We start from the raw sequence: 25,133 nt of genomic DNA on the forward strand, positions 1-25,133 counted from the left end.
CCTTGTCCAGGAACGCAAACGTGTCGACAAAACTACCATTGCAGTAAATTCGTATTGGCAGAATTCTGAAGTGCGACCCATCTTCATCCGAATGAGCGTTCACTATTTCACTCCGTTCGGGTGTCGAATTTGTGCACTTATGCAATAATTGATTATATTTGGCCGTGCAGTCATTGATGCCGCCTTGTTTGTTGGAAAAACATTTTCTACGATGAAGATTTAGGCATTGGCGACACAGCTTATTCGTCTTCACTAGGTTCCATTTGGCTTCCAAACCCAAAGATTGGAACTCACCACAACTTTGAATTTTGTGCGCTTCACTTTTACATACCACACACGTTCGTATAGCTGAGTAACTTTGTTGATGAGTGTTTACTGAAGCATGGGTAGCCATGGTAGGCGACACGACTTGGCTAGCGGCGTCAGCTATGGCATATATCCAATCACTGAACACTTTGACCATAGGTATTCTCTCATCTGTTAGGTGCATAGCCCAACTAAGTTTGTGGTTATTCGGTAATTTATCAACCAACGTTTTAACAAGCATGTGGTTGTTTAAATGAGCCGTCATGTTACATGCCTCCATTGTCCAGCATATATATCAAATAGTCAGAGCGTATTCGATAATGCTTTCAAGTTTATATTTTAAAGGAGGTATCTTTGTCGCTTTACCTAGCATGATGTCGAGTATGTGCTCTGGACGACCGAAGCGCATCTTTAATGTCTGGATTATTTCATTTACCATTGATGGAATTAAAAGTTTACTTTTTACTAATTCCCTAGAACGACCACGAAGGCATGATTGAAGGCGCATTAGATTCTCGCCATCACTGCAACCCGCCAACTCGGTGCTATTTCTGTAGGTACTAATGAAGAGCGGCCAAATTCGGGATTGCCGTCGAATTTTGGAAGTTCTTTAGGTATTACCTTGTCTAGTAGCAATTTGCGCACGTGTTGGTTGGCGTAAAGGAAAGTTATTTGCTAGCAAACACGAGCCTTGCGGTTCACCCTGTGAAAGAATTTTATATTTCCTATCCAAAAATTGGCATTTAAGCTCTTTTTCTTCTTCCAGCAACTGCAGCTGCAACTGTGTCTGAGATGAGGTGTTGCTGTTAGACAAGTGTGGTTCGCTTGGTTTATGGAAAAAGCTCTGCATGTACCTGTTGTTTTGTACGTCAGCCGGCGAACTCTGTTTCGATGGTACTATGGTTTCTCGATGTGTTGATGTTGCGTTGTTAGGCCCGTGATAATCACTCAACAATCAAACATGCTTGTTGTGCTTTTTTATATGCACCATTGTGATCCAATTGGTAATCAGCGATTTTGTTAATACGCGGCGTTTGATGAGTAGGTTGCGACACGATTGTTGAGGCCACTGGAGCTTCGTGAGAATTGGAACAGTTCCAGCTTACGTCCGCAACGCTAGAATCTGCCGCGATACACTCAAAATGATAGAACTTGTCGCATGAATCGCACTGCACCATACGATCGGTGTCTTTTTTCCCCCAGCGGGTTAGGGGGTTAGAATATACCCGCGGTAGGTATGCCTGTCGTAAGAGGCGACTAAAATACCAGATACAAGAGGTTGTATAGCGCAACCTTTTCAGGTTGCCAGCGCAATATATAGCTTCTCCAAACCCAATTGTCAACCTCACCTTCGAGCGGCGTATCCCGTTTCACTGACAGACGAGGCTTTGGCGACCACAAGCTCCTCATGGAACTTGGGGTGGGGAGGGAGAGATGGCCTGAAGGTTTAATGTGGCCATATAAATCGTTCCCGAGATGGTCGGGCTAGCACCTTAATGGAGCTGTGTTACCGGAGCGTACCGGATCTGTATCCGGCAAGGGACGATCACATCGATAACACTCCCCAATGCCTTCGGGATCAACCTTATCGCTACAACAACAAGAACATCGGTGTATTTCGAATCGCATTTGTTACAATTGAACTCGTTTTCCGGCATTGTTTTGTCGCGATTTGAAACGTGATAATTGGTTATTGTGTTATAGAAATTGGATTTTCAAAAGGTTAAATATTCTTTTAAAGAAAAATCCAATTGCAAAATATTGTTTTAAAGAAAAATGTAACCTTGCTTCTATATCAAGCAGAAACAAAAACAATTTTTAACAATTTTTAATCGAACCACCAGCTAGTACATGGAGCTCACCGGTGGTACTTGTGCAGAAGAAGGATGGAAAAGTGAGGTTTTGTGTGGAAAAAGGAAGCTACCCATTGCCAAGAATTGACGACACTCTGGACTCGCTATATAGTACGAAATGGTTTTCCACACTGGAAGTGGGTACAGGCAAGTGGAGGTGAAGGAACAAGACAAGGCGAAAACTACTTTCAGTGTCGGAGATGGTCTTTGACAATTTACAATGATGCCTTTTGGAAAACACCAGCTAGTTTTGAGAGACTCATGGATCAGTTATTGAAAGGACTACAATGGGCTGTGCACATATTACCGCCGATTTGTACCAAACTTTGGCAGCGTAGCCCATAGTCCCCACGAGCATACAAGAAAAAATAAAACTTTTGAATGGAAAAAGGAGCAAGAAGTGGCTTTCCAAACACTACCCCAATGTTGACATATCCGATTTCAGGAGGAACGTTTACTCTAGATACAGATGCGAGTGGATATGCTATAGGGGGCGTTTTGTTACAACTGGTCGATGGACAAGAAAAGGTAGTTGCATATTACAGCCGATCAATTGGAAAACAAGAGAGGAACTATTGCGTTACACGGAGAGAGCTGTTGTCTGAGTGCAATAAACATTTTCACAAGTATCTCTACGGGCAGCGCTTCCACTTCAGGACAGATCACGCAGCGTTGAAATAGCTCCTGCAGTTCCGTAATACAGAAGTTCAATTGGCACGGTGGATCGAGCGACTACAAAGTTATGACTTTTCCATTGAGCATCGAAAAGGTAGTATCCATGGAAATGCCGATGCAATGTCACGAAGACCATGTAATTTGGAATGCAAACACTGTTCCAAAGCTAAGGCTAAGGAAGACATCATAGATGACCGGCTTATAACTATAATGTGTTCGAATGAATGGGACATGAAAGTTAGAAGATACAGATCTGTCACATATTATGCAAGGGATCGAAAGAAATGAAAGACCAAGTAGAGAGGATATGTCAGCAGAGAGCCCTATTGCGAAGTTATATTGGGCCTAGTCGAACAGTTTACAATTGATATCCGGTTGCCTGTATCGAAAGTGTGAGAGTGAGGATGGGCAATGCAAGAAGAAACTGATAGTTGTTCCCAAGAAAACGATTGCTGACGTTCTCAGTAAGCTACATAATGGTCCTTATCTTGGAATCACGAAAACGCTCGAGAAAATTAAGCAGAGATTCTATTGGGTTGGTTGTCGTCGGTCGGTCACTGAGTGGATTGCAAACTGCGAGGTTTGCAGCAGAGCGAAAGGGCCCAAAACCCGAAGTCATGGCCAGATGAAACAATATAACTCGAGTGCAACATTTGAAAGGAGCGCTATGGATGTCGCAGATCCATTTCGTTCTAGCAACCGCGGAAACAAATATCTATGGATTATTTCAGCAAATGGCCAGAGGTATACCCAATCCCAAATCAAGAAGCGGAAACAGTAGCAGAAGTGTTTACATTACAAACAATTGGGTTTCAAGTTATGGTGTACCAATGGCGTTACATTCTGACCAAGGCAGGAATTTTTAATCAGCTGTGTTCCAAGAAATGTGTAAGACATTGGGCATTCGAAAAACTCGGACAAATGCATTGCGTCCTCAGTCCGATGGTATGGTGGAACGATTTAATCGAACTTTGGAGGAGCACTTACAGAAAGTAGTGGACAGGTTCCATAAAGAGTGGGATACACACATCCTTTTCTTGATGGCTTACCGATCGGCAGTGCATGAGACAACGGGCCAAACTCCCGCAAAGGTAATTTCTGGCAATGACCTTCGACTGCCAGCTGATTTGAAGTTTGGGATAAATGCCAATGCAGAAAGAAATTCCAGGAAATCCACAGGTGTCTTGGAGGGAGAGATAAGAGAAATACACGATGTTGTAAGGCAACGAACCAGGATTATGAGTGAAAAGATGAAAGCGAGATACGATAAAGCAATTAATTCAGAAGGATTTCGGGAAGGAAATTTGGTGCTGCTATACAACCCACAACGAAAAAGAAGTTTAATAATTTGGAAAAAATTTACACAACGGACATCAGGACGGGCAAGGCGACAGCTGTTTCGATTATACCTTATAAATATCTTCAAAGCCTTTTCTCCCGGGAGTGGCATTTGAACCCGCACTTCTACGATGGTTGAAGTCAAATGTTTCCCAAATTATTGAATAAATTATAAATTTAAAAAATGCTTCAAATAAATGTTTTCATACCTTTAAAAGTAATTAGGGCAGTCCCCGCTTAATTCATACGAAAAAAGGTTTGTCCCCGAAGTTTCACTGTAACTGGGAAGGCCCATACAAAGTTGTAAAACGGAACAACGAAGTAGTTTACCACATACAAACCATTGGCAAACCCCGAAACAAAATGAAAGTGGTTCGTTTGGAAAGGCTGGCAGCGTTTAGATCGGAAAATTTGTCTGATCGGGATGATCAGACTTAAGTGGAGGCCAGTGTGGTGAATATTAGCCATTCTATACATAACTATGCTGCTACTAAATAAATGCACAACAACAATAAAGCAAGCAGCCACACTTGTATACACGAACACATCAAATTAAGCCATTTACACACATCCATAGAAGGCGACGAAGAGTAGTTCACACGCTTCCCAAGGCAGTCGGTTCTATGTAGGAGTTACTCGGGATTTTTCCCGACGAAGGACTGTCACTTCAGTGTAACCCCATTTAATTTGTTGCGTCCCTCCCACAAACTGTCATCCTCCCAGCAGCTCCTTGCAGCGGGACTTCTCCATATTCTCTTGCTCTGGGAAGGTATCGAACCCAATCCGGGTCCGTCTCCTGACCCCGGTCCTGAGAAATGGTTTTGCTGCATCTGCCGGAAAAGAATCTTTTTAGGGCGGTCATACTCTTGTCAGTGTCTCTCGTGTAAGGGATGGTTGCCTCGGACAGGTTTTTCTAGGCTAGATCCCAAAATCAGACGTCCATGTAACTTCTATAAATCTTTTGTGGCTCCTTGCTTTTCACGCCCTAGGGCGTCCCGTAGTCTAGGCCTTAGAGCCCTCCCCCCCCACCACACTACCTTCCAACAGCCCTGCTTCCCAGCAAGCCACAACAAGTACCCGCTGCTGCTTGCGCCCCACGGCGCCACCAACTCATACGGCTGCTCCCACTCATACCCACAATCTCCGTAGTAGAGTCGGGAGCAATGCCGAGCATCAGCCCCTTCCCCGTCTTCTCCCCTCCCCTTCTCTTTTCGGGCAGCAACTGTGTAGGTCAGTGAAACATACTCTTAGTACCTACATCCCTTTGCACCGTTTGCCAGTACAGTATATAAATGTTTGAGACATCCGCCCAATGAAGTTCCTGCCATGGACGGTGCCACTTTCCTAGATGTTCTGGTCTCCGCGACGGCAACCCCCGACAGGTTTCATTGCTCCATGTTGCCAGGCCGCATACACAAATACACCGGGTACCCCAATGCTTACCCAAGGACATCCAATCCCAGGGCCACAACAACAATTGCATCATAGCCTTCCACAAGCCAGGCGTAGTCACCCGTCTCTTACTCCCAGAGTGATGACGTCTCCCCCCATGCACTTCAGAATTCTACAGTTAAACTGTAATGGATTAACTGGGAAGATCACGGAGATAGTCGATTTCATGAAGCGGCACAACATCCGCATTGCTGCGATTAAACTCACAGCAAGATCTGCTCTGCAGACCTGTTCTGGGTATAATGTCCGCAGAAAAGATCGCGAGAGCTGAAATGGAACGGCCTCGCGTTTATCATACACCACTCTGTGCAATATCATATTGTAACGAAGTTACTGCAAATCCTCTTATTTGCAACCTTCTGCTAAGTTCGAATCACTAAACTGTTGAATAAATAACTCCAATATTTAATAATGCAAAATGGCCTTTATTAAAGTACTTCACGATAAATAACTCTACTATTGCTCGCCAGATAGCGTATTAAATCCAACTGATTGTCGCGCCTCTACTGTTGCTGCTTTTATACTGTGTGATTTCCTCGTTGCATCTTCTAGGCGCTTCCAGAATTTACTTAGTTACTGGTATATAATTATAATTACAGATGCGCGTGTATTTGTGAGCGACACTTCCACAATTATAATTGCATATTTTAGGGAGCATCTCAGATAAGATATCAGCATTTGTTTGTGGGTTGGTTCTCCCCTGCGTGTACGTACATATGTGTTGACATAATGATTGAATTATTGATGTACATACAAGTCACTGTTTAGCATCGGCTTAGAGATGACAGTACCCCTTAGTGTTGCTAATATTCGTAACACTGCCCTCCACCTAAGTCTGATCGTCCCGATCAGATAAATCTCTCGATCTAACCGCTGCTAGCCTCTCCAAATGAACCACCCTTATATTTCGTGGTTCCCCAGTTGCTTTTATGCGGTAGATGGCATCACTGATCCTCTTCAAAACTCTGTACGGGCCTTTCCAACTGCACCGATATTTGGATGGAACACCTTTCCGCCGGTGAGGGAAACCTTCCGAATTATTTTCCTTGTTGTACCTGTGTTTCATCTTACTATTCATTACCCTGGGCCGTTCCTTCGCACTCTATTGTTTGGCCAATGAACTACTTCGTAGAGCTTGCGCTTGACGGATTGGCTTCGCATAATCAGTATCGTTCCCACGTTTCACAACAGTAGTGCGCCCCGGCTTGAAACTACCCTCGCATTCTTTCTGGAAAATTCTTTCCTTCGTTTTAGTGCATCCGTTCGGGTTTGTCAATGCCAGTGTTTCTCTCCCAGGGATCTTTGATTTTGTTTTGCTTCGCCCATTCGTTCCATCAACTTTTACCTTTGACTTTCGTGGTCTTTGTCGACTCTTTTCCACCAGTACTCGATTACTGCTGAACCCCTTTTCCAAACTGAAGCTAAGTGGCACATCCTGGTTCTTATAGCGCAAAATCTTTCTCCGCATATCGATCCTGATGTCATGGTCAACTAAGAAGTCCACTCCCAATATGACTTCATCAACAATCTCCGCCACAATGAATTTGTGTAGAACCAAGACCTTTCCAATTAATACCTCACATACCGCTTCTCTTTGGACTTGGTTATTCTCGCCAGTGACCGTACGCAACCTTGCTTGTTGTTCCGCTCTCCTTCGGGAATCGTCTGTAGGGAATCGCCTGCTGGCCCTTTCAATGCCACGAACAGAGCTGCAACTTTATCTTCAGCATTCCAGTTGTTCACTGCTGCGGTCTTCTCAAACTGTAGCTTAAAGACATGAAAAGGAACAGAACTGTCAAAGGACGGTGTTTTTTCCTTTGGATTGTTTGCTGAAACAGCCCGGCGATTTAGTTGTAATTGCTCCATATGACCTTTTAAATCACCGATTTTTGCATTCTGCGATTCAAGTTTTGATAATACCCTTACTTCCTATGCCTCCAGCTGCGACGATATGCGAGTTTCTTGTGTTTTCAACTGCTCAGCCATATATGTATTCTGTTCTTCTAACGGTGTTTCCATCTTGGTTATTATCTGTGTCGACATTTCTGAAATACGCGTTTCTTGTGCTTCAATCTTTGATGTTATGCGTGTCTCCTGCGATTCCAGTTGCGATGCCTTATATGTCTTCTGTTCTTCCATCTTGGATGTTATACGGTTCTCCTGGGATTCTAGTTGAGATACCATATATGTCTTCTGTTTTGCCAGTTGAGATGACACTGTCGATGTATGTGCAGATATTGCAGCCAATATCATGTTCAAGACTGTGCTCGTAACTGTCTGCAATGTTTCATTTTTCTCTTAAATTTTTGTTGTCTCCCCGCCATCAATAGGAAAGACATACTCTTTCACGTTAATTCCTTATGCTTCCATTGCCTCTCGTGTCGTGCCTGAAGTTCGAGTTTAATGCCGCTTGTATTCAATCCACGGCTCTCCAACTCCTTCTTCAGTTGCTGGATCTTCAATTCACTGAGCTTTGCCATGTCCAAGTTGTATTCCCAATCTTCGGAAGTTATTCAACAATTCCTCTTCTGACACCAATTATAACGAATTTACTGCAAATCCTCTTATTTGCAACCTTCTGCTAAGTTCGAATCACTAAACTGTTAAATAAATAACTCCAATATTTAATAATGCAAAATGGCCTTTATTAAAGTACTTCACAATAAATAACTCTACTATTGCTCGCCAGATAGCGTCTTAAATCCAACTGATTGTCGCGCCTCTACTGTTGCTGCTATTATACTGTGTGATCTCCTCGTTGCATCTTCTAGGCGCTTCCAGAATTCACTTAAATACTGGTATATAATTATAACTACATATGCATGTGTGTAGCTCTCATATGCGCGTGTATTTGTGAGCGACACTTCCACAATTATAATTGCATACTTTGGGGAGCATCTCAGATAAGATATCGGGATGTGTTTGTGCGTTGCTTCTCCGCTGCGTGTACGTACATATGTGTAGACATAATGATTGAATTATTGATGTGTATACAAGTCACTGCTTAGCATCGGCTTAGGGATCACAGTACCCCTTAGTGTTGCTAATATCCGTAATAAAATACTCAAATCCCTTGCTGGCAGTACTTGGGGAAAAGACAAAGAAACGCTCATTACCACATACAAAGCAATTGGCCAGCCGATTGCATGCTACGCGTCCCCTATATGGTGGCTAAGCCTAAAAACTACTCACCGGAAGAAGCTGCAGTCCTGCCAAAATACTGCTCTCAGAACCGCCACGGGCTGTCTTCTTATGTCCCAAGAACACCATCTACATAATGACGCGAGAATACTACCCATTAGGGAAAGAAATGATATGCTAACCAAACAGTTCCTGTTGAATACCCAGAAACCAGGGCATCCCAACAGACATCTGATTGATGAGCCTACACCGCCTAGGGGCTTAAGGAGTCATCTCCGTAAGCATTACGAGGAAATACGGCACCTGAGAACTCAGCCGTATGAAGCAAAAAAAACACAAGCAGGTCCTCAGTGAACTCCACAAACAGGCGTCGGACCTTTATGCCAGGAATTGTCCGGTGAATCCAGTACTCAAAGAACAGTATCCAAAACTTGCGGAGGAGGAACGCATACTTCCCTGGGAAACACGAGTCACTCTAGTTCAACTTCGTTCTGGATACTGTAACAGGCTAAACTCTTACCTAATCAACCCCGACATACAAAATGTATGCCCCGCTTGCAATATGTCCCAACCTGACACCAACCATCTCTTCAATTGTAATGTGGAACCAACGCCTCTAACACCCCTCCCATTATGAACCACCCCTGTTGAAACTGCAAGTTTCCTTGGACTCCCGTTAGAGGATATTGATGACAATTTTTGGTCGGTCGCAGCTATTAGGTGGGACGAAGCACTGCTACAACAACAACAAGAGTATTTCACACACATGACCAGCAGCTTAAAGCAATGTAATTATCTCACATGCACATATGTCATCAGCTAAGAGACGAAGTTTTTACTGACACATACACACGCACATAGCTAAATTACCAAGCAGGAGATACAGCTGTTCTGGAGATGAGACGTCTAGACTTCAGGAGAAATATTCGAGCGAAGCAACAGAGAGTATAAAAGCAGCGCAAGCAGAAGAATAACTAAGCAGTTTGATTTAAACACTCTATTAGTAGTGAAGTATAATTCTGAAGTACTACTCCCAAAGTTGTCTAAATAAAGACTATTTTGCAATACTGAATATTGGAGTTATGTATTCGACGGTTAAGCCATTCGAACGTTAGCAGAAAGTTTCAAATAAGCGGAGCTTCCCAAAATTCGTTACAATATGTTTACTATGAACAAACTTTCCGGATCTTGGAGATGCTTATCTTCGCAAAGCTCATCAAAATTGCGTTTATCCCCCTCTGGCGAGTTTTAGAAAATTCAGGGGTGATGGACCATTCTTCTGCGACGCTATTCGCTTCCATTTTTAAATTTTGAAATTCATGTCGATATCTTTCCAATTCTTCTCGACAAATTTTCGAACGTTTTAAGACATTTGAAAGATCGGCGGCTTAAGACTGAAGTGCTTTAGAGGCTGCATCGATAGTAAGTAGGATCTTGCAATGGAAAACCAAAAACATAACTAAATTGTAGTAGAAAATTATGTCAAAAAGCTGAAACTAAATTTAAGATATATTTTATTTTGACTATGCGCCAATGAGTTTAATATTTTGGAAAATTGAACTGTTCATTTCAGTTAAAACGGTCAAACTGACAGAGTAAGGCTAACTTTTCTCTTGTCCACAGTCACACTGAAAAACTGGGCCTTATAATTCAATAATTTGCACTTTTTGTTGTAAAGACCGAATTATGATCACTTTATATAAAAATATATGATTATAATACGATTATTCACTTAAGAAACGCTTTTGAATTGTGTTATTCCACAAGAGGAATGGTTTTAAATTGTATTATTCCACATGAGGAATGCAAAAAGAAATAATTAGTCCAAACTAACAAAAAGAAATGATAACTGAAAATAATAAAAATAAAGGCTGCAAATCAAAAGAGTTAGTCCAGGAATTATGAAGGCATCGATTGCATTCTGGGGCGATTTCATTCCTTAACAACTCTGTTTCAAATGAAGATTTTTCTTTTAAAGCAATCATTGTTATTCATTTTAATTAATGGTACTCATTATACTTATTTATTGGTTTGTTGATTATTCAGTTGACGAATTCAATTTAATTTAATTTTTGTTAAGTCGAGAAGGAGGTATGGTCTGTTAGTTAAACCTCAAAATTAATAAAAAAAAAGACTAATTTAACCCTTGATTTTGTGATTACTTAAATCTTTGATTGAAAACCACTATATACCAAGCATTTAAGTCGGCTTAGGCCATTGCGTAATAAATCAAGCCTTGAAAAGAATATTTATCGATACCCGTATTTGGTCCATAGACGAGGAGAGGAAGACCCATGATTCAGTTACTAGAGGTTTGTTCTCCAACTGACAACAGAGCTTTGACACTCCCAAATTCTAAAATCACTCCGGGTTGCATTTGTTGTAGGAAGGAAAAAGGGGAATAACTTTTCCCCATGATGGTAAGAATGGTAGTAGACTAGTAAGAAAGGTAGTATATTAATAGTTATCAATTTTGCATTTTAAGTATGTTTACACGCACAGACGAAGTAAATAAGTACATATGTATAATCGTATTACTGTTCCTGAATAATTGGCCTCTCTTCGCTGCACTGCACTACTTTTTGCACAAATAAAAAGATGATTGTTTAGTTTTTGCAAGACGTCATAGTTTCAGTTTTTAAAATTTTCTTTAGTTATTAATGATTTTACACAATTCACTTTTTACAAACATTTAATACTAAATAAAATTAGCTTCAATATACATACATATATTCAAACTAAATATATCTATATACACGATTGGTATGCAAAGATAACCAAAAGAAGCGCGCCTGCGATTGCCGGCTATTGGTTTTTGACTAGTTCATTGCAGTGCACTATTTAGGACGATGCACAGTGTTTCGTGTAGAACAAGCTAGCTGGACAAAATTATTTTATGAGATTTTCCGTTTCATATGCAGTCATTTATTACAACTACGTCATTTTTTTCAGCCATATGTTCTTTTTTTTCATTTTTTTTTTTTTCAAAACTTTACTTCATATGCATACATTTGCTTATTTCATATACAGTAACTCATGTGAATAAGTGACATAGATCCAAAAAAATTTAAAGGACTTAAGAATATTACTTTATTGTACTTAAATTTAATGGACTACAAATCTCAATACTCTAAAAAATTCTAAAAATTCGGGAAAAAAAAATTAAAATTTTTTATGAAAATTTGTCGAATTTTTTAAACATTTTTTAAATATAATTTAGTTTTTTTTATAGATCGTGACAAATTTTCTTATGGGAAATAAGTTAAAATAAATTTGCGAAAGCGAAAATTGTAAGAATTGTTCAAAAAGGGGTGTCTACTTATTTATGTGAGTGACTGTACATATGTACATACATATTTTGTATTTATTTGAGTATTTATCCTGGCACTACAATTTTTACAAAAACATTTTATAGTACCAGTAAGGAATGTAAAAGTGAATTACAATAATAATAACAATGTAAATAATTTAATTAATTATGTGAAATTACTTATTACAAAAACTTAAAAGTAAAGTATCATACAACGTAGAAAAGACAATAGATTTAAATTAAATAAAACCTGATCCAACAAAAAGGTATAGGGTAGTTTATCTTTTATAATTATGTTATTATTCGCTATCATCACTTTCATTCGATGAGTCACTTGTGGAATAGTCATGAGCATCAGCAACACTACTATGAAAGCTTGAAACAACTGGGGTATTTATTGACTCCTCAGCATATCGGGGGACAGTAAATTTAAGACTTCTGAAGTCAGTCAATAGATAAAATTGCAGATTTTATAATATCAGTACTATTCACTAAGATTTTATGAACTGTAACAGGCATGTTAAACCATGGATAGAGATCTATGTATAGTTTTTTAGTCTCGACCGCAAATTTTTCAAATATTTGGATATTTATATTGTACCCAGATGCTAATGCGCGAAGGAGAGTGTCGAATCTTTTGATGAGTTACATCAAATCCCGTAATCTCAGCACTAGCCTCAGAATTTTCGAAAAACCTACGAGCAGTGTTGCCGTCATTGGTATTGCCGGAACCTGGTTTTGGTTTATCTACTATCAATCCAAGTACACTTTTAAATTTATTCTGGATTTCGTTGGAACGTAGCTTTACTCTCTCTTTATCTGCCTCATTCCTAAGCTGCCATTTTTTTACTTCGAGGCGATAACTTATGTGAGGCAAGCATTCAAAACATCTTATCCATGCATGGAGAGTAGACAAACCAAAACCAAGATTATCTCGGTTAGGCGTAAAGTCCCGTAACTCATTATTCATATCTTTTGGAGTGGCACCACAAATATAACACTTTTGTGTGGAAGAAGTTTCAGTCAAAGCATTGCAAACTTTTTTGTCAATCATTGTTAGAAGCATATTGTGATTTACGGAAACTTCGTATTGTTCGAGCATGTACTTTGTTGGCAACAACGCATTTATCTCCTCTAAAACTTTGTTCGTTTCAAAAACAATAAAATCTTTTGTTTCATTAGAAAAAATAAATTTAATTGGACGACAATACATGGTAGAAGAAGGTCGAGGATTCTGCCAAACAATGTTACCTTTTTCATTCTGTAATTGAAGAGGAACGAAAGAAAATATAAACAAAAACTCATCAGTGTCAGAACTGCATATAAACTTTTGCTTATATGTGCTATGGCCAAAGCTTCCATCGCAACCCCACTTGCTGATTAAAGTATACGTCAAGTTTGTAGGTAATAAACTAACAAAAACTTCTTGATTTGCTAAAACTAAACGCTGAACAGTTTTATCTAATACGGACTGGACTTTAATTTCAGCACGTGTTTCACCCACATCAATTTCATTTGGATAGCATTCTGCCTTAGCTTTTCTTAGACTGTAAAATGATGGATAAACCTTATGGCCTGCCTTGATGCTCCACTTCCGAGTCGTTTTGTACCCATGAGTCGTCGACTTGCTATCTACGTAGTATGCTAAAGCTTCTACATTGCTCAAGCATCTTGCATCTGGCTCACATGTCATCGTTTTGCCGGATATTTGAGTGGTTTCCTGTGATTTTTTTTTAATGTTAGCAACATTTCTGTTGCCGGACATACACGTTGATACTTCTGCCGCATAAAGTAACTCACCAGGACTTCTAGATTGCAAGAGGTCATGCACTCGACGCCGTTTGGTTTTTTCACTGCAGCTAACAAAGTCCTTCTTTCGTCTTCCGGGGCCGCGTTACCTGAAGAAGTGGTTGTTTGGTCTGATGGCAACTTTGAATCCACCGTTATTGTAAATGTTTGGACCCGAAGGCCACTCCGAGTTTTTATTCAAAAATCGCTGCTTATGTCTTCCAGAAGTGTTCCACTTTTGATCCAGCTTCGACGAATATGCCGATATTTGTAAGCTTCAACTTTTTATCAAATATTCGGCTGCTTCGCTGAAATCGTACTTAAGTACAACAAAACTCAATAATTCTTTATATCTGGTTTCCTTCGAATGTTGAACCCAAATGTCAAAAAACTCCGTTCTTGGTACGGTTATAACTAAACTGCTTTGTGTTGTTGATTTTCCGACAGGGTGAATTGTTTATGATTGTTGTGCTGCCATCTTAAGTCTCGTTGATCGTTCTGATTTGTTATCAGTTGTGCAGTATTCATATTACATTCAGGTATTGGCGTAGATGCTACCAAATGGGGTTGTTTTGTGTGGCGTTCCTGTGTGGTTATACCTGCATTAGGATTGCTTTGTATGTACCTGTTTTTATGCCTTTGTGACTCGTGCGGTAGGTTGTGGCAGGTTGAAGTCAGTGATCTTCGCCTTTTTGCTTTTGGTGTGCTCTTGTTGACCTTACGCGTTTATTTTTGTGTGTTTTATGGCCACGTATTTGTTCCCTGTACCTGGGAATTGGTTTTGCCGTTTGTAGATCAGCTTTAAAGGTTCAAATATCTCGTCGGAGCTGGTACGTACATACGTCCTATTTTATATGTAGAGATAACTAAATCTACAAAAAAAAAAAATTAAAAATAGATGTGCAAAGAATTCGCAATGGTTTTTTCTTTCGACTATTAGAGAATACTTGCGACTATAACATATGTAAAATTTGGCCCGGATGTACACGGATGTATGTAACTTTTTTGTCCCTAAAGTTAAAAATATAGAGAAAAAATACCTTTTCTTCTTAATAACGGAATGTTAAATTTATTGGAAATACTATAATTGCGAAAGGATTACTATTAAAAAATTTTACTTACCTTCGAGCTTAGAATCCATCAAAAAATTATATAATGGTGTTCACTTAAAAGAAATATGAAGCTTATTATTCAACAAGAATTTTGCAAATTAATCAATGCATTTTACGGCCACTCCTGCCTTCTTACTTCAATTACTCAATATATATGAGCAAAAATATCAAAAAAAAAAAGCAAAAATCTCGTTATTTTGTTTGTTTTCTTTCATTTCTCATTACACTTTTCTTGGAATAAGAACTTTGTTTTTGTCCAGCTAGCTTGTTCTACACGAAACACTGTGCGATGGTAGTGGTCGTGTTGACGCCTATCCACTCGCTGCGCAAGGCTGCGCATAAGAAGTTCGCCGCCGTTGATGTATTGATAAAGACGGCTTAAACAGTACCATACAGATACTTTCGCGGGGACTGCGAATCTTTGCAACAAAACATATGAAAATTCAAGCTTTTCAAAGTTTGTATATGGGGTATTCCATCCCATTTCGACCAATTTTGAACCCGACCCCTTTATAATTGGCTGAAAGTTTTTCTTCTTCTTCGAGCTTACGAAAGACGTTTTTCAGAATTTTTTCAAATTTTTTCATCCAACTCAAAAATATGCCTAGGGTGTGGAAACTGTACAAGTTGCGCTCGCAAATGTTAAGCGCCAAATACACGACACGAACATTTCCGCGAACATTCCCTTTAAGTCATGTTTCTGCGACCTTTTCTGTCGTGTATGGTGGTGTTTGCCAGTTCGCGCAAATGTTCGCCAAAATCAAAATATTTCAGGGTGCGGAGAACGCTCAAAATACGATCTCTCAAACAACTTATCGCTCAATTAAAATTGAGTGCTTGAAATTTCTCGCGAGTGAGAAATCGAATTTGCCTACGAATGAATAAACAATCTCTCACAAGATACAACAATTTTCACAAACTAATACGAGCGACAAAACTTCTTTTCAAGCGTGGTGATTCGATTTTTCGGTATATATCGTTATTTGCGAGCACTCACTGCAAAACTCAAATATTTTCTCGTTTTAAAAAGATCGATCGCGATCGTTCGTTTGAAAATCAATATGATGTTGTAAAATAAACAATCTTTTAAATAATGGTGATTCAATATATTTGAGTTTTCCCTTCATAAGTTGAATGGAAAGAATATCTTTTTTTATAAGTAATATGTGAAAAATTGAATTAATTAATTTTTAGATAAATTGTAAATAAATTAAAAATTGTTTTTTAAATGTTCTCATGCATTAAGCCATAAAGGGTTATCCCCTCTTAACACAAAGAAAAGTTACTATTTTTGTAATAAGCATTTAACAAAACTGAACAATTTACTTGAATTTATTTCTAATTTATATGTATTGCGATCGTCTAGAGGAGGTCCCAAGTACATACAAAATTATCAGTAATGAGAAATTATACAAATGCACATACATATGTACATTGGGATGAGTGTTGTTATATTGAAAATTTTTTCAAGGCATCTAAAAATATAGCCGTATAAAATTTCAAATTTTTATTTGTTGTTTTATGTTCAGAAGAGTCTCATACGGACCTTATTTTTTTCTATAAAAATATAAAAAGTGTGGGTTAGTCCCGGGCAAAGCAATATCAAAAAGAGTTTTCTCAATTATACCTACATAGTTAGTTAGGGTAGTTTCGCAAACAATCTGAGGGTATTTCTGCGATGAAAAACTTAGACCCTAGGCCAATCGCATGAAAAATTCAAATTTTGACAAACCGAAGGAAAATTTTGATAGCTATCGTGGTGAATACGAACGTCAGAATTTTCCCTAGCCAACGAGCCAATGAGGCTAGGTAAAATATTGATAATCGCTAGGTAAAATTTGATAATTACTTTTGTGTGGTCGTGCATATATTTTGTTTCAGGAATATACGAAAAGAAGAAATGCATGTCTTTGTGGATTAGCACATCTAAATCGAAAATTTTTCACCAAAATGGAAAATTTTTACACCTCATTTTTCCATTGAGTAAAATGTTATCGATTGGCACACAGCCTTATCAGCGAAAATTCATCTGCTATGCAGATCCCGTTCGGAGTCCCGCCAATTTATAGGTAAAATTGAAAAGAAGCACGACGCAAATTGGAAGAGAAGCTCAATATAAATCTCCTCGGAGGTAAATCGAGCCAGGTATTTATTTTTTTTAGCTATTCGGATGTCCTGAACTATTTTTCACTATATGAAAAGTAAAATAAAATTTGTTTGGCACACCCTAATATACATAATCCTCTCTCAACGGAAACTTGACTTGACGGAACAGCTAAAATGACGTCAGCCAGCTTATACAAATCCTTTTCTTTTGTGGACAGATTTTTCCAATAATCAAATATATCAGCCGCAAAAGGCTTCCTTTCGCCGTATGCTAAATTATCGAGCTTTTGGCGGATACTATCATTGCTTTCAGTTGTCAATGTACACCTGGTCATGATGTTAAACTCCTCTTCTAAAATTCTGTAGGGATCATTAAGCAAACCTAGCGCAGTATCTTCTGATTCATTTCTTTCGTTAGGCGAATTGCATTCTCCATTCAAGGAATTAAGGCTTGCGTTTGTTCGTAATATATGCACCTGAGGAAATGACAATTTTTCAAACAAAAGCACATAGTTAGGTTTTTTACACATACCACTGCACTTTTCTTCTGCTCATAAGTCATATACGGTGAATCTAAGAAGTTAAATCTTGGATCGAGGTATATACCAGCAAGGAATGCGTCGTTGTTCATCAATATTTCTTTTCTCTTTTCCGTAGATTCTAACAGTTTGGCAACAAAAGCATTTCCAGTCATTCCTTTTAATTTGACTTCACATATTAGCCAATCTCTGCAGAAATCACCAATGATGTATTGCTCAGTTTAAAGTTGCTTTGTACATTGCGCCATTGGTTTGAATGCATCGACAAAGCTTTCTACAAAGCTCCAATCAATTTCAGTATCAATAGGAAACTCGATCTCGTTCCTATTTATGTGATCTTTTAAACTCAACAGGGACTCCATAATTTGGTTGAGTTCCATCGGGTGATGTTGTCCAGAGGTGGCATACGTATGTCCACAGTTTTACGACCACACCTAATGCTCGCCCTTAGGAGTTTCACAATTTTTCTTCAAATTTTCCTTGCATATGCTTGAAGGAATCATGAGCTGCAAGTTGAATTGTATGCGCAGCACATCTAACTATGGCCAGCACTGAATTTAAGCGATCGTGTACTGATTCGCAGTCGTCATCCTCGTTTTCTAAAGGAACCTCCAACTCAACATTTTGCAAGTTTGACATTTCCTGCTGGAGTAGTTGGGAGGCTTTTATCATGTTTCTCCCGTTGTCTGATGTAGTTGAATAAATTTATGTCAGTTCAATTTGATATTCCCGTAGGCATTTAATATTTACTCTTTTAAGAAATGTGCCGTATGCCTCTTTTTCAGTTGTATCATACCAATAGTGTTTATCACAATTTTAAAATCTTTGATGTATTGAATATTTATACCCAATATACTTTTTCCCATTCTTGTGGCAATATAAATCTTTAAACATAACATTTTCTTGGAAAAGTTTAGTTTCAAAATATTTTTTATGTTTTCTGCGATAAGGTTCACGTGTTCAACGATATTTTTGGAATTCAAATTTAAGTTAAACTTTTTTTCATAGGGTCCAATAATTTGCTCAAAATATAGTTCGTCGTCGAAAATTCGAAAGGGTATATTTTTTTAGTTACCAGTCCAACACAACATTTTATAAACTCGGTTTTATTTAATTTTACACGATTTGAGTCCTTACTTGCACTTGTGGATGGTTCCACTTCACCAAAGCTATGTTTATGTATGGTCTCGTAGTGTCTTTTAATGTTTCCTAATATATGCCCTTTAAGCTCTTTTTTGCATAAAAGGCATTTTGACAAATTGGAAGAACAATCGCGATTGCTCAAAAATTCGATCTCTCACGATAAATGCCAAGTTCAACGAACGTTCGTTAAAATATTTTTCGTAGTTGAGAGATCGCAGGCAATAATTTTGTGTATACACAACGAAAACGAACGAGCGTACAAAGCGATCGATCGCGGCGGAAAGGCTGCTGTGAAAAGTTGTTTATCTGGTCTCTCAAAAACGAAAAAGGTATACAGATATTGTTTTGCAATCGTTCGCCCTTATAAGTATTTATCGCGTGAAATCGCGAACGTAAAATGAGATAATACGAGAAAATCATGTTTTTAAGCAATCGCGATCGAATTTTTGCGCACCCTGAATATTTTAATTTTTGGCGAACATTTGCACGAACTGTTCGTGCGTGTATGGCGAAATAGCTCATAATCGTAGTAATTTCTGAACGGAACAGACGTGCGCGGAAAAGTAAAATGGACAATAAAAAATTTCTGAGTGAATTTATTGAAATGTATTGTAACGAATTTGCTGCAAATCCTCTTATTTGCAACCCTCTGCTAAGTTCGTATCGCTAAACTGTTGAATAAATAACTCCAATATGTAATAATGCAAAATGGCCTTTATTCAAGTACTTCACAATAACACTTATACTTTGCAACGAATAGCTTGCTTAATAACCAAACTGATTGACAGCTCAAATGAAACTCTACTATTCAAAATAATACTGCTATAGCTCGCTAGATAGCGCTTAATCCAAATCTCAAATAAAACTGAATTACTTCTTACTCGCCTGCCCCGCTTTTATAGTTTACGCTGCATACTTCTAGGCTCTTCGATTTCCAGAAGTTACTAGTTAGTTCGGCTACAAAATCGCCAGCCACAACTACGTGCACAAATTATTGCTCTCTCTTGTGACAACTCAGATAAGATATATGCATGTGTTTGTGCATTGCCGCTCCGCTGCTCGTATACGTACATATGTGTAGACGCAACTATTTATTCGTTTATGTAGATACATAATGATTGAATTATTGATGTGAATGTTTGTAGTTTACAGTCTCTCGCGCATACATAGGCGCATAAGTAAATGTATCTGTGTGTGACATCTCTTTCGGCTGCCTTATATATGTGTATACATGATTTGATTATTGACGTAAATACTGCTTGGCATGGCCTTAGCATCGCCTTAGTGATGGGATATCTTAGGGATGCTAATATCCGTGACACTGCCCTCCACCTAAGTCTGATCGTCCCGATCAGACAAATCTCCCGATCTAACTGCCGCTAGCATCTCCAAATGTACCACTCTTCTAATCCGTGGTTTTCCAGTGGTTTGTATGCGGTAGATGGTATCACTGATCTTCTTCACAACTTTGTACGGGCCTTCCCAACTGCACCGAAATTTGGCTGGAACACCTTTCCGCCGGTGAGGGTTGTTTAACAGTACCAAATCTCCCGCCAAGAAACCTTCCGAATTAAAGTTCTTGTCATGCCAGTGTTTCATCTTACTACTCATTACCCTGGGCCGTTCCTTCACACTCTGTTGTTTGGTCAATGAACCACTTCGTAGAGCTTGCGCTGGACGGATTTGCTTTGCATAATCGGTATCGTTCCCACATTTCACAAGAGTAGTGCGCTCCGGCTTGAAACTACCCTCGCATTCTTTCTCGGAAATTCGTTGCTTCGTTTTCCTGCGTCCTTTAGGTTTTGTCAATGCCGGTCTTTTCCTCGGAGGTACTTTTAATTTCGCTTTATTTGGCACATTCGATCCACCAACCTTTGCTCGATCTACTTTCCTTGACTTTCGTGGTTTCTGTCTAATCTCCTCCACCAGCACACGCTTACTGCTGAACCCTTTTTCCAAACTGAAGTGAAGTGGCACATCTTGGTTCTCATAATGCATCACCCTTCTCTGCATATCGATCTTGATGTCATGGTCAACCAAGAAATCCACTCCCAATATAACTTCATCAACGATCTCCGCCACAACGAATTTGTGTAGAACCATGACCTTCCCAATTAGGACTTCACATATTACTTCTCCCTGGACTTGGTTATATTCGCCTGTGACCGTACGCAACCTCGCTCCAGGTAATGACTTTACTCTCTTGTAGACCAAATCAGATCGAATCAAGGAATGAGATGCGCCCGTATCTACAGTCAGTACACGCTCCTTGCCATCGACATTCCCTCTGACGGTGAGACTGCTCGATTTTCTACCAATTTGCAACACAGATATCACAGGGCATTCAATAGCTGGATCTAGCTCTCGATCTCTACCTCTTACTCGCTCTTGCTCATCTCCTCCAGCTTTGCGTTTACGGCCACCCACATTGTTGGAACTATTAGGACCAAGATCGCAGTGACGTGCAATGTGACCGGACTTCCCGCATTTGAAGCATTTGATAACTTTTTCACTCCGCTTTTGCGATCCTTTCAGCGCCTCCAATATTGCGTTTACCCACTCTGGCCTTTCTACTTCCACACGGCGTGCTTTGAAAACTGGCTTACACAATAATGACGCCGTTTCCTGAGTCGATGCATGGGATACCGTTTCAGAAAATGTTTGCTTTGGGTTCGCGTATGTGGCTCGCTTCGTTTCGGCGTCCCGTATGCCATTTATAAAGCTCTGAATCTTCACTCTTTCCGTGTATTCCACGGGTGCATCCGCATTTGCAAGATGAGCCAATCTTTCAATGTCCGAAGCAAACTCCTGCAAAGTCTCGTTAGCTTTTTGGTAGCGGTTTTGCAATTCTATTTGAAATATCTGTTTCCTGTGTTCGCTTCCGTATCGCCGTTCTACAGCAGCCATCAATGCGTCATAACTGTTCCGTTCGTACTCTGGAATAGTCTGTAAGATTTCGGCAGCTGGTCCTTTCAATGCTACGAAGAGTGCGGCAACTTTATCTTCCACATTCCAGTTGTTCACTGCTGCGGTCTTCTCAAACTGTAGCTTAAAGACCTGGAAAGGAACAGAACCGTCAAAGGATGGTGTTTTTACCTTTGAATTACTAGTTAAAACTGCTGGGCGATTTAGTTGCAACTGCTCGATACGTCCTCTCAAAGCATCCACCTCGGCCTCGATTTTTTCTTCAAACTGTAAAATTTTTGTATCTTGCGCCTCCAACTTCGAGGAAATACGTTCTTCTTGCTCTTCCAGTTGAGCAGAGATCTGCGATGATATCTGTGCTGAAATTTGCGCCGACATTTCGGATATCCGTGCCTCTTGTGCTTCAATCTTCGCTGTTATACGGTTCTCCTGCGATTCCAGCTGAGTTTCCATCTTGGATGTTATGCGTGTCTCTTGCGATTTCAATTGTGATTACATGTTGGTAGATATTTGTGATGACATTTCGGACATTTGTGCCGATATTGCAGCCAACATCATGTTCAGGTCTGTGTTCGTCATTGTCTGCGGTGTTTCATTTTTCTCTTCAATTTTTGCTGTTGTCTCGTCCTCATCAGGATAAAAGACATACTCGTCCACATCAATTCCTTCTGCTTCCATTGCCTCTCGTAGCCGTGCCTGAAGTTCGAGTTTAACGCCACTTGTATTCAATCCACGGCTCTCCAACTCCTTCTTTAGTTGCTGGATCTTCAATTCACTGAACTTTGCCATGTCCTTGTTGTCCTCTGGAATTTATTCAACAATTCCTCTTCTGACACCAATTGTAACGAATTTGCTTGTAAATCCTCTTATTTGCAATCCTCTGCTAAGTTCGAATCACTAAACTGTTGAATAAATAACTCCAATATGTAATAATGCAAAATGGCCTTTATTCAAGTACTTCACAATAACACTTATACTTTGCAACGAATAGCTTGCTTAATAACCAAACTGATTGACAGCTCAAATGAAACTCTACTATTCAAAATAATACTGCTATAGCTCGCTAGATAGCGCTTAATCCAAATCTCAAATCAAACTGAATTACTTCTTACTCGCCTGCCCCGCTTTTATAGTTTACGCTGCATACTTCTAGGCTCTTCGATTTCCAGAAGTTACTAGTTAGTTCGGCTACAAAATCGCCAGCCACAACTACGTGCACAAATTATTGCTCTCTCTTGTGACAACTCAGATAAGATATATGCATGTGTTTGTGCATTGCCGCTCCGCTGCTCGTATACGTACATATGTGTAGACGCAATTATTTATTCGTTTATGTAGATACATAATGATTGAATTATTGATGTGAATGTTTGTAGTTTACAGTCTCTCGCGCATACATAGGCGCATAAGTAAATGCATCTGTGTGTGACATCTCTTTCGGCTGCCTTATATATGTGTATACATGATTTGATTATTGACGTAAATACTGCTTGGCATGGCCTTAGCATCGCCTTAGTGATGGGATATCTTAGGGATGCTAATATCCGTGACAGTATGTATAAATCTTTGCCATCATTGTGGCAAGTAAAAAGCAAAGGTTATTGTAATAGAATTAAAAAGAATAATGATTATTCGACTTTAATCGAAAAATTAAAAGAAGTAAATCCTGATGCCACAAAGGATACAGTTAAAAAAAAATAAGTAAAAGTTGGTCAAATGTTGCCTTGCTCATACGATCGTAATTTTTAAAATCATTTTGTGACGTGAATTCCAGTTCTTTAATAAGCTCACTTTGTCCAAGAACTGCTCGTTTTTTAAACCATTCTTTGCACAAAATTCTTTTTTTACGATCTTCTCTCTTTTTTTTACGCTTAATTGCCACAGCGAGCAATATTGCTGCAGCACAATTGTTGTCCGTATTCATCGCTGTCTGAAAGAGAACTAATGTTCGGCCAAAAGTTCGTATGGTGTATGGCCAAAGCTGCGAACAAGATTGCGGAATGTTCGCGGAAATGTTCGTGTCGTGTATTTGGCGCTTTAGTTGTTCGTCGGTTTGTTGAAAATTGTCCAATCCGGTATCACGATTGCCGTTAAGGATTCAGGTTCGGCCCTAACATCAAGAAGTTCATTTCGAAAATTCGTCCGATATGGTCGAGTATCACGGGATGCGCATCACTGCCAGTTATAAAATGAATGAATTATAATGACTTACATATGTTTAGTATATGAGCCGTTTATTTTGAAAGTGGCATAAGTCATTTCCAACTCATGGTCTTAAATGCATTGTTATTTTTGAACGAATGCATATATTGATGGTTCTACAATTATAAAATAAAAATAAGAATTGCTTCTTTTGAATATTGGACTTTAACAAACTGGAGGCGAGGAGAGATACTAACAAATTATCACTGAACCTAAACGACATGAAATGACTTATGCCACTTTCAAAATAAACGGCTCATATGTAACTAGAGTTATTAATATTATTACACAAAATTGGTTTTCATTCATAATCTTGTAATAATAAAGAACCAAAGGTGTGTACGACTCTTATTTTGTCCATGCGTGTATATGTGTGCTTTCAAGTAATTTAAACAGGCTAAAACTGAAAGTGAACTACTTATGCATACCTTAATATGTGTGTTTAAAATGTGCAGCACCGGTCACTCACCGTCACAATGGTTTTGAATGGGTGTCCTTTATTTTTGATTAATCTGAAAAATGGTCACGAATAAATTTTAAATTTATGTTTTACAATTAATTGTTTTACCTCAAACTAAGCAATCGAATTCACAATAATTAAACTGCAGCAGCGGATATTTCGTAATGCTTAACACCTACAAAATCAAGAATAGTTCCTGTATATTGCTTCATTATTAAATTTTTGTCTAAACTTACCAATTTTCATGTGATCCAATTTTTTTTTTTTCAAAAATAAATAAAAATTACAACGTCAAATAGATATAAGTGTTGCTGAAATATATTTTTGTTCTAAGATTTTTCCTTTAACTCCTTTTTTAAAAAAAACTTGCCAAGAAGCAAAGCAGTCAGGGGATGTCAGTTCAACTTGGGAGCAAGATGGCCGCAATTGTCAAAAATTTTGGCTGTCGAGCAAACCTCTTGTGAATGAATCATAAGGAAGACCTACATTTTTCTAGAGTTTAACCTGACCACCATAGTAAATTTTACCAAGTAGCGCAACTAACAGCTGATCGGTGAAATTCGCACATTCACACGCACAGTTCTCGACTCAGTTTCAAAAAAAAGCTTTAGATTATTTAGCTAAAAATTTTAAAGTGAGATAATCCTTACCAATTGATATATATATAGAATATATAAAGCGTTTTTGTTGTTATTAAAAGAATCTTTTTATTTATATTAAAGCTTTTATCATTTATTTTGAACTTTATTTTAACAATTTCATGCGATTTAAAGCATTTTCGTG

The 25,133-nt window shown here is 38.9% G+C and overlaps 1 long non-coding RNA gene across 1 annotated transcript; it reads right to left on the reverse strand.

Annotated features, from left to right (window-relative positions):
* Window positions 1-22,743: 22,743 nt before the first annotated feature.
* LOC137253427 (uncharacterized) lies at window positions 22,744-24,792 on the reverse strand. Its single transcript, XR_010953795.1, has 4 exons — window positions 24,587-24,792; window positions 24,459-24,525; window positions 24,319-24,402; window positions 22,744-23,863 (listed from the first exon to the last, which is right to left on the reverse strand). It is a non-coding gene; the product is annotated as an uncharacterized lncRNA (long non-coding RNA).
* Between the last annotated feature and the right edge of the window lie 341 nt (window positions 24,793-25,133).

This window comes from Eurosta solidaginis, chromosome 5 (genome assembly GCF_040869045.1).
Source record: "Eurosta solidaginis isolate ZX-2024a chromosome 5, ASM4086904v1, whole genome shotgun sequence".
Classification (NCBI taxonomy): domain Eukaryota; kingdom Metazoa; phylum Arthropoda; class Insecta; order Diptera; family Tephritidae; genus Eurosta; species Eurosta solidaginis.